The following is a 12,219-nucleotide window of genomic DNA, read 5'->3' on the forward strand; positions in this document are numbered from 1 at the left end:
ACTTTGTACCTTTAGGGGTTTTCCTATGAAAAGCAATGAACTGAATAAAATTTTGTTTTAATAACCTGTATAAATAGCACCAAGGAAAACAAGTTATAAGCCTCTTGTGTGTACAGGGAATAGAAGTCTGCACTGAGGATGCTAAGATAAAGTTTTAGAGTCCTGTGAACTTTCCATTCTGTTCTGCTGAATGGAAAACCACAACTGGCCAAACACCACCAGTATACACACAGAGCTCCAATTCTTCTTCTCCTCCCCCCCCTCCCCCTCCACACACCAAACCCAGCTCCACTGCCTGTTGGCATATGTGCAGTGAATGTTAGCATCAGTGGTGTGGGTTTGTTTTCCTTAGAAGATGAAAAAAAAAAGGAATTGAAAACCATTCTATCTTCTGTTTAATCTCTCATTGTCAACTACTTCCTTTTATAATAACACTTCGGCATGGTCACATCTTTTATTTAAAAAAAATAAACCTTTCACCAGGTACCAGGGGCTCAGGCTTGTAATCCTAGCTGTTGGGGAGACTGAGGTCTAAAGATCAAGGTTAGCAGTCAGCCAAAGGAAGAAAAGTCCCTGAGACTCTTATGTCCAATTAACCACCAAAACAAAATGAAACCAAATATTGGATATGGAACTGTAGCTCAAGTGGTAGAGGGCCAACCTTGAGCAAAGCCAAACAACAGCCCCACACCCTGGGTTTAAGCTCCAGTCCCAACACTAGATTTTTTTTTAAATAATAAGAAAACGTCTTTTTACTCCCTACTTCCCTTTTCTCCCACTCTCCCCCTCATATCCACACTGCTCACTATTGGGGTTCCTCACCTTCCCCTCCCTCCCCCTCACATCCACACTTCCCTTTGCTCCTCTGCCTCTGCCCTTCCTTCTACCAATGCCACCACCACCTTGGCAAGGGTGCCAAGGATTCACATTTTCCAACACTCGGTGAACACTTTTCACATCTTTATTTCTCTTGGCCACTCAACAAATTCCAAACTGTTGGAATATTTTCTTTTTACAACACTCTGTTTGGCTGCCAGGACCATCTATATTCTCCTGATTTTCTTCGTACCCCTCTGGATGTCCAGCCAGTCATTTGGAGACGTAGCAAAATGTTAAATAGGACTTTTCCTGGTGTTTCAAATTTAAACTGAAACTCCAAGCTGGAAGCAATGGCAAAGTATCCCCATAAGCAAGAGAGGAGTGGAGAGGACTCATCCTGCACCCCTAGATTGCCAAGGGATCACTGGGGCTTCCCTCCTTCCCTCCCTTCCTTTCTTCCTGTTTTGGAAGCCCTTCCTTCCTTCCTTCCTTTCTTCTTTCCTTAGAAGTACTAGGTTTGCACTTACTTGACAAGCACTCTCCCTTGAGCCACTCTCTTGCTTTAGTTTGTTTTTCAGAGAGGGTCTCACACTTTTATACCCAGGGATGAGCCAGGGCTGTAAGACTACTGTTTTCACCTCCAGTGATAGCTGATATTACAGGTATGTACCATTACATCTTGCCACTAGATGACTTCTTGAGAGAAGGTCCCTGGCCAAGCACAGAGAACCACAGTTTTCCCCTCACAGGAGAGGTAAGGGCCATGCTATTCCCACAGGCCAGGTGAGAGGTGAAGCTGGAAGGAATGTATGGAAGGTGCTTTCAGCAAAAACACACCCATCTAGATGCTTGGGGCAATGTAAAAACCTCTGACCTGCATTCAAGCTCTGACCAGAGCCAAATACAAGACTATAAAGAGTTGAAAGACAGAAGCTGGCCAGAACATTTTCTATGAGTGCAGTGAACCCAGAGGATGTGATGGGTAACCCAACAGATCATTTCTGTGCATGCATCTGAGGAGTCAGCATAAGGCTCTCCATGTTTCCCCATCTGCCAGGGGCCTCACAAGCATGACTTGAGGCTGATTATCAGCCTGGTGTCCTGAAAGACAAGAAGCAGAGCCTTGCTGCTCACTTGCAATGGACATGGAACACAAGTGAGAGAACACGACTGAGACTTAGGAGCTGCTGTGGCATAACCCAGCTGATAGGAAGGTGGCATGGTCTCACAGGAATTGTACCTGAGAGGTGGGTTATATGAGGGCTAATAACCCCATCAAGAATGCAAAGATGAACTAGGTGTACAGTGGCTCATCCTTGTAATCCTAGCTACTTAGGAGACTGAGATTTGAATATTCAGGTTCAAAACCAGGCCTGGAGGGAAAGTCTGTGAGACACTTATCTCCAATTAACTACTGAAAAAAAAAAAATACTGGAAGTAGAGCTGTGGCTCAAGTGGCAGAGAACTAGCCTTGAGCACAGAAGCTCAGCACCCATGCCATGGGCTCAAGCCCCAGGGTCAGCATGCACATGAATGCATGCACATGCACACACACACACACACACACACACACACACACACACACACACACACACAAAGATGGAAGTAGAGGAAAATTGTAAGAGATCAGTTAGAACTTGGGTTTTCAAGGAGGATTGTACCATAGAGGTCTGCGGAGATTTTTTTTTTTTTAAATTTTGTTGTAGGGCTGGGGATATAGCCTAGTGGCAAGAGTGCCTGCCTCGGATACACGAGGCCCTAGGTTCGATTCCCCAGCACCACATATACAGAAAACGGCCAGAAGCGGCGCTGTGGCTCAAGTGGCAGAGTGCTAGCCTTGAGCGGGAAGAAGCCAGGGACAGTGCTCAGGCCCTGAGTCCAAGGCTCAGGACTGGCCAAAAAAAAAACAAAACAAAACAAAAAAAAAAAAATTTTGTTGTAGAGGTAATGTACAGAGGGGTTATAGTTACATATATCAGTTAATGAGTACATTTCTTTTTGAAGTGTCACCTCCTCCCTCGTTTTCTTCCAGTTTTTTCCCTCTCCACAGAGATTTGCAGGTAGATGAGGGTTGGGTACATAACCAAAAAAATGTTTTTGCCACATTTTATCCTATTCCTCCTTAACTTGGAGTTTACTAAGAGTCATGGGGGAAATGTGAAGTGCAAAAGTGGAAGAACAGACCACATGCCCTCCCCTCTCTGCTCCTTGATTAAGAGTTGGTTCAGGGCTGGGGATATAGCCTAGTGGCAAGAGTGCCTGCCTCGGATACACGAGGTCCTAGGTTCGATTCCCCAGCACCACATATACAGAAAATGGCCAGAAGCGGCGCTGTGGCTCAAGTGGCAGAGTGCTAGCCTTGAGCGGGAAGAAGCCAGGGACAGTGCTCAGGCCCTGAGTCCAAGGCCCAGGACTGGCAAAAAAAAAAAAAAAAAAAAAGAGTTGGTTCAGCCTCAAGGTGGGAGAAGGAATTTAAAAGGTGGACTCCATGTGAGGTGGAAGCTCTAACTTAGACAGGTCTGACAGCTTATATGTATGAAAAATGGATCTGTTTAAACACCAATATTGTCCTACATGGAAAGGTTTGAATGCAATGATGGAAGAATGAAGCTATTTTTGACTATATCTTATCAAGACCACCCAATGTAAAAGAAGGAGGGAAGGATGCTGAGAGGAAGGAGGAAGGAGAGAGGCAGATAGTGACAGATATGGAGGAAAGAAAGGTAGGGAGGGATAGAGGGAGGAGGAAGGAAGGAAAGTAAGAAGGGACAGAGAGAGGGAGGGAGGTAAGGAGGGAGGGAGAGAGGGGGAGGGAGGGAGGGAACACATGTACGTAATCTTCAGGGTAGACCCTCATTTCTCAGTCTGCTTTTCTTTCATCTACTTTATAAGGTGGCTAGAAGTTTCTATGCTGTGCTATTTCCCCAACCTGGTTTTCAAACATGATCATTGACTGTCCTGTGTTCTGAGTCTCAGAATGGATATATATAATTGCCTACTGAGTATTGATACTTGGCTAGCTCATAGTAATCCATACCAACTGGCTCATTATTTTCCATCTTCATGCCCTCCTACTCAAGGCAGACATTTTGATTCTCACCTCATAGCTTCTAACATACAAGTATCAAATCCTATCTTTCATCTAAGTATATGTCAAATTTGTTTCTCTCCGCCCTCACTGTGACTATGTTTGTTGGCCTGAGTCATTTTCATCTCTCAAACAAAGAATGACAGTGGTCTCCATCTGCTTTAGCCCAACAGAATTCCACTCTACTCTTTTCAGTGCAACAATGACTGATCCACAGATCATGACTAGTGTAAACAGAATAGAGTTTGTTTTTATTTTGTTTTGTGTTCGGTGCTTCTACTAGGACCTGAATGTAGGATCCTACTTCTGGCTTTTTGTAAGTTCTTTGGAGATACGGACCTTTTGGATTTGCCTGTCCAGGCTGACTTTGAACAATGATTTTTAAATCTCAACATCTTGAGTAGCTAGAATTGTAGGCATAAATCACTAGTTCCTGCAAAGGGTGTTTGTTTTGCTAGACTTTTGTGGTGCCGAAGATCAAACCCAATATGAATGGCAAATGTTCTACCACTAAGCTACAACCTCAGCTCAGACTAGGTGGATTTTGTTGTTGTTAGGGAGTTTGTTTGACAAATCATCTCTATACATGCCACACACTAGCCTAGAATATCTACCTAGCCCAGGCTGGCCTGGAACTCTCCACCCTCCTGCTTCAGCCTGCTACATCACAGGAAGAGAGTCTTTCAGTGCCTCATCTAGGAAATGATATTAATTAGCTATGTGACCTAGATCAATTAAAGGGACACCAGAAAGGATTGCCTTCCAGTAATGCTCAGGAAAGAAAGATGAACTGGACATGGTGAGCATTAGCAACACCTCTTATCTAAGTCAGTAATGACTTTGTTCAGTAAGCCTTCCCCACCAACTCCTCAATTCCCAGCTGGGGGTTGGGAATTGGTAGTAGGTTGTGCTTCCTGAGTCTCTTTCTCTCCTAGGTCTTGTCAGTTAGTACCCACTCTTCTACTGCCTTTTAGTTGTGTTGCCTCATTGCATCTCCCCAAGCCCAAGACCATCTTGCTACTTCATCTGGATAATTTCTGCTTCCTTTATAGATTTCAGCTTAAACTGCTTCTAATAGTAATGAGGAAAAACAATGGAAACTTCAAATACCCATAGTTTTTCTGCTTACAGAATTGTTTTGTAATCTCCACAGGAACTATGTGGGACTAAATCTTAGGGAAAGACAAAGTGAGAAGACCCTGATACATCTTGTCAAAAACTAAAGGTTCAGTGGAATGCTTCACTAAGTGTTTAGCCCAGTGAATTCCAGGAAATGGAAACAAGATGATTTTTAATTCGTCTTGCTGGTTCACTTATCTGTCTTTGTGGGGGGCAATAAGGGAGTACAGAAATGGAGGGACAAAGGGTGAACAAATGTAGCAGCGGTACTATGTAGACAGAATGTTGAAAATTTGTCATTAAAATGATCACAGGTGGGCATTGGTGATTTATACCTTGTAATACTAGCTACTTAGGAGGCTAAGATCTAAGGATCAAAATTCAAAGCCACCAAAAAGCTGAAGTGGAGCTGTGACTCAAGTGGTAGAGTGCTAGCCTTGAGCAAAAGTGCTCAGGGACAACATTCGGGCCATGAGTTCAAGCCCTAGGACCTGCATCCTCACCCCCACCAAAAGAAAAATGATCACAATAATCAGAAAATACTGAGTGTCAAAGGCACCATGAATTTGTGGTGGTTTTCAAAGAGCAGAAGCTATAAAGATTGCTAAATGAAGGTTTAGGATTAATAAATATTTAACAAATGAGTTGTATTCTGATCCAAAGAGAAAATGGCCATTTGCATGAAGTCCTGTTATGGGAAATAAACAGTTACAACTTAAAAAACAAACAAACAGCGTTAGGGCTGGGAATATGGCCTAGTGGTAGAGTGCTTGCTTCATATACATGAAGCCCTGGGTTTGGTTCCTCAGCACCACATATATAGAAAAAAGTCAGAAGTGGTGCTGTGGCTCAAGAGGTAGAGTGCTAGCCGTGAGCAAAAATAAGCCCAGGACAGTGCTCAGGTCCTGAAGTCAAGCCCCAGGATTGGAAAAAAAAAAAAAAAGAAGAAGAAGCCAGGTTTACTCTTATGAAAAATAATAACAAAATGATTTGTATATTCATAGAAGAAATCTCTGCCTGGACATTGTTAAACTCTAGAGTGAGTTTTCTATTTTCTGGGAGACATTTTGTGCTGTGTGGGTTGTTTATGTACAAGTGTGCCAGAAGGTAAAAGAACATAGCAGAACTGACTTCCTTAAGCTCCTTCAGGCATAAAATTCTCTAGGGTATCATTTTAAGCAATTACAGATAGGCTTCTACTCTATTAGAGTCAATTCAATGGAAACTTGGGTGAACTTTGTGAATGGGTAGTTTGCAAGTAAAATACTTACAATTGCATTAGATGTGCATTTGCATCAAAAGTATAGGTTCATATAATTATGGGTACCTGGGAAACTTCCTACAGTATATGTAGAACTAGTACTCACCTAAATTTACTGAGATTTTCCTTGTCACACCCTATCTTGGGATCTTTTTCTCTGTTAGCAATACATTTACCATCTGAAAAGTGTATTAAGAGAAACGTCTGTGCTCATGTGAAAACTATGCAGGAATAGTCCAACTTCAAAGCTTGCATTTCTCTTACTAGGTGAATAAAAAGCAAAATGTTGCTCATAAATGGACAATTGAGTGCAAAAGCAGAAGTAACGGAATATCACAACTGAAAAAGTAATGGAAGAGTTGGCAAGAGACCTTGGATATAGCAAAAGGAGAGATGTAAAATTAGCTAAAAGCAGATGCAATTGTGGGAACACTTTGAGTGGGCAGCTCAATGCTGATGAGGCTACAAGATATTCAGGCTTTAGCTAGAAAATCCTGGGGAGTGAAATCTATCATTATATTTTCCCAGAATCAACAGAGCCAAGGAATATGGAATGAAACCTCTGAAGCCATGAGCCAAACTAAATAATTCCACCCTGGAAGTTTCTTTCAGGTATTTGGTCACAACCACAAGAAGTCTGACTCACATAGGAAGTTAACATTAAAAAAAACAAACAAAAAATCCTTTCTCTTGAGACTCAATAATTTATGAGGTGATGATATGAAACACCTGCTATGTTGGATTTAAAAGCAGTAATTGTCCAAGCATTCTAATCCATTACTAATCAATGATAAGACTGCTGTCAGGACTGAACCAATCAGGTTTAAAAGTGTGCTCCAATGCCTGTTTTCAGTACAGGTCCAGAAGCATGTTCTAGAAACATGCCAGGGATGGAGGACTAAAGGGACAGTACTGAAGGAGATTAAGATGACAGAACAAATCAGGGGAATGAATACATATCAAAGTGTGCTGAGAATTCTTGCATATTAACATGTTAAAAGTGGTTTATTTCAAGTCCTCCAAGGCAAAAAAAACCAGGGATGTTGAGCATTTCCTCTTGTATTTGTTGGCCACTTACTTCTTCTGAAAAGGAGAGAGAGAGAGAGATTTTTTTAGAATAATTGGGCCTTGGCTGACATGATTGTGGGAAGTAGAATCTGAAGAACAAGGGTGGCAGTATAGAGACTCGGGAAGAAGCTCTAGTTCAAGTTCAAAGACAGTGCATTGGTGAACCAGGAAGAGTACATCTTATAGCTAAGCCAGTAGGAAATCTACTGGAAGAATTCCTTCTTGCTCCGGGGAAGTCAGCCTCTTGTTCTATCCAGGATCTCAGCTAATTGGATTTAACCCACCCACATTATGGAAGGCAATCTGTTTTGCTTAATTAAAGTCCCCTGAATTAAAGTCCCTTGAGGTAAATCTCATCTAAAAAATGCCCTCACAGAAACATCCAGAATAATATTTGACCAAGTGCTTGGACATTGTGACCTGGCCAAGTTGACAGGTAAAGATAATCATCACAGTGATACTAATATGGGCCATTGTTTCTGGGACATGATATTATGTAATTCACTGTCTTGGCTTAGGAAGTGGTCATTTTAGAGGCTTCTCCTTGGTTCTTACCACATTACCAGAGGATATAAAAGAACCAAATTGCCATGGACATCAATCCTACTTCTCCATGTAGACTAGGTGAAATGACTGCCTGGATTCATGGACAGTAGGCTGACCAAATGCTGGATTTTAAACAGATCGCATATATTATGGGGTCCAAAAGCCCCAATCTTACAGGGACCAGGTTAACACTTCAAACCTTTGAGAATCAATGTCAGCTCAGACAGTTGTTCAAAAGCTCTCAATATCGTTATCCTCCTTTTCCCAGTCACATGAGTAAATAGTTGGGTGTCCCTTTAAGACAGGACTGAGGGATCCATCTCTCGTAATACCTGCCATGGTCTTGCAGAGTTCTTCTTCCTCAGAACACAGCCATTTCTCAGTCACTGAGTTCTAGGTCTGACAATGTCCTCAGATGCAGGAAGTGAGCGATGGAGCATGAGACGCTATTGGGGTAACCAACTTTACCCTCTGATAAATGATGTTAAATGACACTCTTGCTGGCTGTTCTGTTTTTTTCCCTGGGGATACCAGATTCTTTTAACTTTTTTTTGCCAGTCCTGGAGCTTGAACTCAGGGCCTGGGCACTGTCCCTGGCTTCTTTGTGCTCAAGGCTAGCACTCTACCACTTGAGCCACAGTGCCAGTTCTGGCCTTTTCTGTTTATGTGATACTGAGGACTCGAACCCAGGTCTTCATGCATGCTAGGCAAGTACTGTACCATGAAGCCACATTCCCAACCTCTATTAACCATTTCTATCTCCTTTGCTCATTCTCTCCCCCCATCCCCTCATTCTATCTATCTGTCTCTCTTGGTGATCTTAGGATTTGAACTCAGGAATTCATGTTTGCTAATCAGGTACTCTACCACTTGAGCCCTTCTCTAAACCACTTTTTACATCTTGTGGCTCATGAGCCTCTGTGACTCCAGTATTGTTGGTTGTTACAGTAATGGCATCCCACGGGTAGTTAAGCATTGTTACCTGGCCTCATCATCCCTACTGCTCTTTGTGAATCCACCTTGGTGACAGCATCAGTCCTGACCTGAAGAAGGGCTGCCATCATGATGTTGGGTACCCTCCCCAGTGCGCTCCTGATTGCCTTGGAGAATGGGGTGTTCTCTGGGCCATGCAGTGGACATAGTCCTCTTGTGGGCCTTCTGGCCACATGCTAGGAATTCACTGCAAAACCTTCTATACTCCTTCCTATGCCCTCTGCCACTTCTCTTAGCATGGGCTATCACTTTCTCTAGGCACGTAAGCACTTTTAAACAGTGAGTTTGCCTCCCTCAAGGGGGTTTTGTGTCCTTGCAATGTTGTTAAAATCTCATGATTCAAGTTAAACAGGATCTATTTAGGTGTCTCATATTCTGTCTGCCCTTTTTTGTTGTTTCATTATTCCTCAGGTTGAAATCCCTCTGTGGGTAATCAATAGAACTTTGAAATAACCAGCCAGCAACTCTTATTGCTATAGGCATGATTCTCCCCATACCTTTCAAATACCTAAATATTACTCTAAAAGCACTGGAAGGCTAGAGGCATGGCTAAATGGAGGAGCACTTGCTTAGTAAGTGCAAGGCCCCGAGTTAAAACTCTAATACTGCCAGAACACAAGTGGACAAAAATTGTTCTCTTCTCTCAGGATGTATTCCAGATCCTCAGCAGTGAAATCTTCAGCAATAGCATGACCACCCTGGACTAGGAACATTCCAGTAGTCTCTCAGAATGAGGTCCTCCTTGCCAGCAAAGCATGAATAAACAATACCAAAACCTAATTACACTGCCTTTTTCCTTGGACCATTGTTTTTAATCACCTATGTCAGTTTATATCCTCTTGGTAATGGACATTAAGCCACACGTAGATGTTACAAAGATGTTTAGGAGTAATCATGTGTGAAAGATGAAGCAGAGAGGAGCAGGAATGGGTAGGGAGAGACTCAAAGTGCAGAGCAGAGATGACACTTGTGAAAGAAAAGAAGGAAGGAGGGCAGATGAGGTAGGAGGAGCCCAGGCTGCAGGGCTGCTTGGAGAAAAGTCTTGGCTGCATGACTGGCAAAGATTGCTCAATATAGGAATCTTGTGTCAGGCAGAACTGAAGCAGCTGTGGTACCCTATGTATTTAGGCATTGCTTGGCAGTGCTGTGGGGGTAGGGAGAGGAATTAATGCTGCACATCTGGAGATGCAGTCACTAGCTGGAGGCTGGGAGTCAATAACACTTCATACAGCACACTGTCTTGGAGAGAGATCTGAGTACAACACCTCCACAATCCTGTATAAATGCAGAGGCAGAAAGAAAGGAAGCCAAGGCCAGGAGGCCAAGTGGAAAAATAGAATGAAAGCCTGCCAAGAAGCATTCTGGGTAATACACAAAGACATGCAATTAGAAAGGAGGAATAAGTCTAGTGTTCTATTGCACTGGAGGGTGACTTGAGTTAACAAGGATGTGTGCTGTATAGTTCAAAAAAATTTAAAAGAAAGTTGTCTGAATGTTCTCACTACAAAGGACTGATAAGCGTCACTTGATCATTATACAATGTGTATATGAATGAAAACACTGTGTAACCCCTAACTGTACATTTTTATGTTACTTAAAAATATAAAGAAAAATAACCAAGGGCATGTGGAAATGTCACCATTATTTCCATAAATATAGGTTTGTTTAATGGGGTGGTTTCATGTTACAGTTGACACAAATGAGCCTCTGGGGCAAAAGATGCCTATTGAAGAGAACTGGTGGAACTTGGCATGGTGGCCTATGGCTATAATACCAGCACTCCTTAGGGAGCCTGACACAGAGGATTCATGTAGTCAAGGCCAGTTCAGGGTATAGTAGGGAGTTCTAGGCTAGCCTTGACTATGTAGCAATACCTTCATCTCACAAATATAAAACAAAGAAAGAAACAGAACTGGCTAGGTATGTCTCAAGAAGGGAATAGCCAACATGTCATATCATCAGAGAGGAGAGATGGACAGAAAGACCCCCAGCGACCTTTTGGAGCCACTTTTTCTTTGATCATTTCCAACCTTACTTCCTTTTTTCTGATTGAGAAAAACATTTTGCTGGTATGATATGGAATGCAAGGTCAATAGCAGAAAGCAGCAAATGGTAAATTGGTTCCATCTGTGATCCAAAAAGGAAGTAAAAAAATACAAGCAAAGTCGATGAGGACACAGAAGCAAGGAGGTGATACACCAGCAGCCAGCCAGGAAAGCTGAACTGGGGCCTCCGGGCCTCATCCTGGACTTCGCTTTCACTTTGCACACTCACCAGAGTTAAATGTTCACTTTCACTACCAAGTTCTCTTACAATTTCTCTAGTGTCTTCTGGGTATTCTTAGCTATGTGTCCTCCAGTAGTTGAAGCTCAGATGCCTAAAATCGAGCCTCGTAGCTATAGCTCTTACATGGTTGCCTCTTTTCATTGTGGCATCACCACCCACCCCACTTCACATTGAAAACCATACCATTCTCTTTGCTGACATTCAATATGCCCCTGAAAGCTCTAATGATAATTCATAAGTATTCATTATCATCATCATTATTATGACTGTCTTTTATCTAACCCATGAGCTGAGCCCTCTGCTAAGTCCTTTTATATGTATTACCTTGCCTAATCCTCCTCTTAGCCTTTAATTATTTATAACCTTATGGGTGCTGCTATTATTCCTGTTTTAGAGATGGAGTGTCTGAGGCTCCACATATTTAAGTATTCTCTCATGCTTTAAATAGTTGCTCCAGTTACACAAAATTGAATCCAGGTAATTTGACTCTGGATCCTGTTCTCTCGCTGCTATATTTTGCTTTTTCTTAGCTCTACTGTGTTTTTCTCAGAATAGCCTCACAAATCCAGCCCTTTCTCTGACTGCAGTTACATAAGATTATATACCTGGGCTCCAAAAGCAGATGGATTTACATTGGAACCCTGGGGCCTCTGCCTGCTGTGTGCCTTTGGACAAGGTAGCCGACCTTCTCTACTTGTGGTCCCACATTGGTAAAAAGGTACATTCTAGCTACATCGCAGGTCAACTACAGGGGTCCAAATAAAGCTGTATGCAGAGAGAGAATGAGAGAGAGAGAGAGAGTGAGAGAGTGAGAGAGCGAGAGAGCGAGAGAGAGCACGAGAGAGCGAGAGCAAGATAGAAAATGAATATAAAAGCTTACATACATTATAGCTCTCATTGTTAATATTCTACTCTAATATGAAACTGCAAATGTTTTCACTTTGTTTTAGAAGATTCCTGACTGGTCACTGACACAACACCTGGTAAATGAATTTTTTCCATTCTTGTCAGAATTATTTTTCAAAAAGCTAAAACGGAT

This window comes from Perognathus longimembris, chromosome 7 (assembly GCF_023159225.1).
Source record: "Perognathus longimembris pacificus isolate PPM17 chromosome 7, ASM2315922v1, whole genome shotgun sequence".
Taxonomy (NCBI): Eukaryota; Metazoa; Chordata; class Mammalia; order Rodentia; family Heteromyidae; genus Perognathus; species Perognathus longimembris.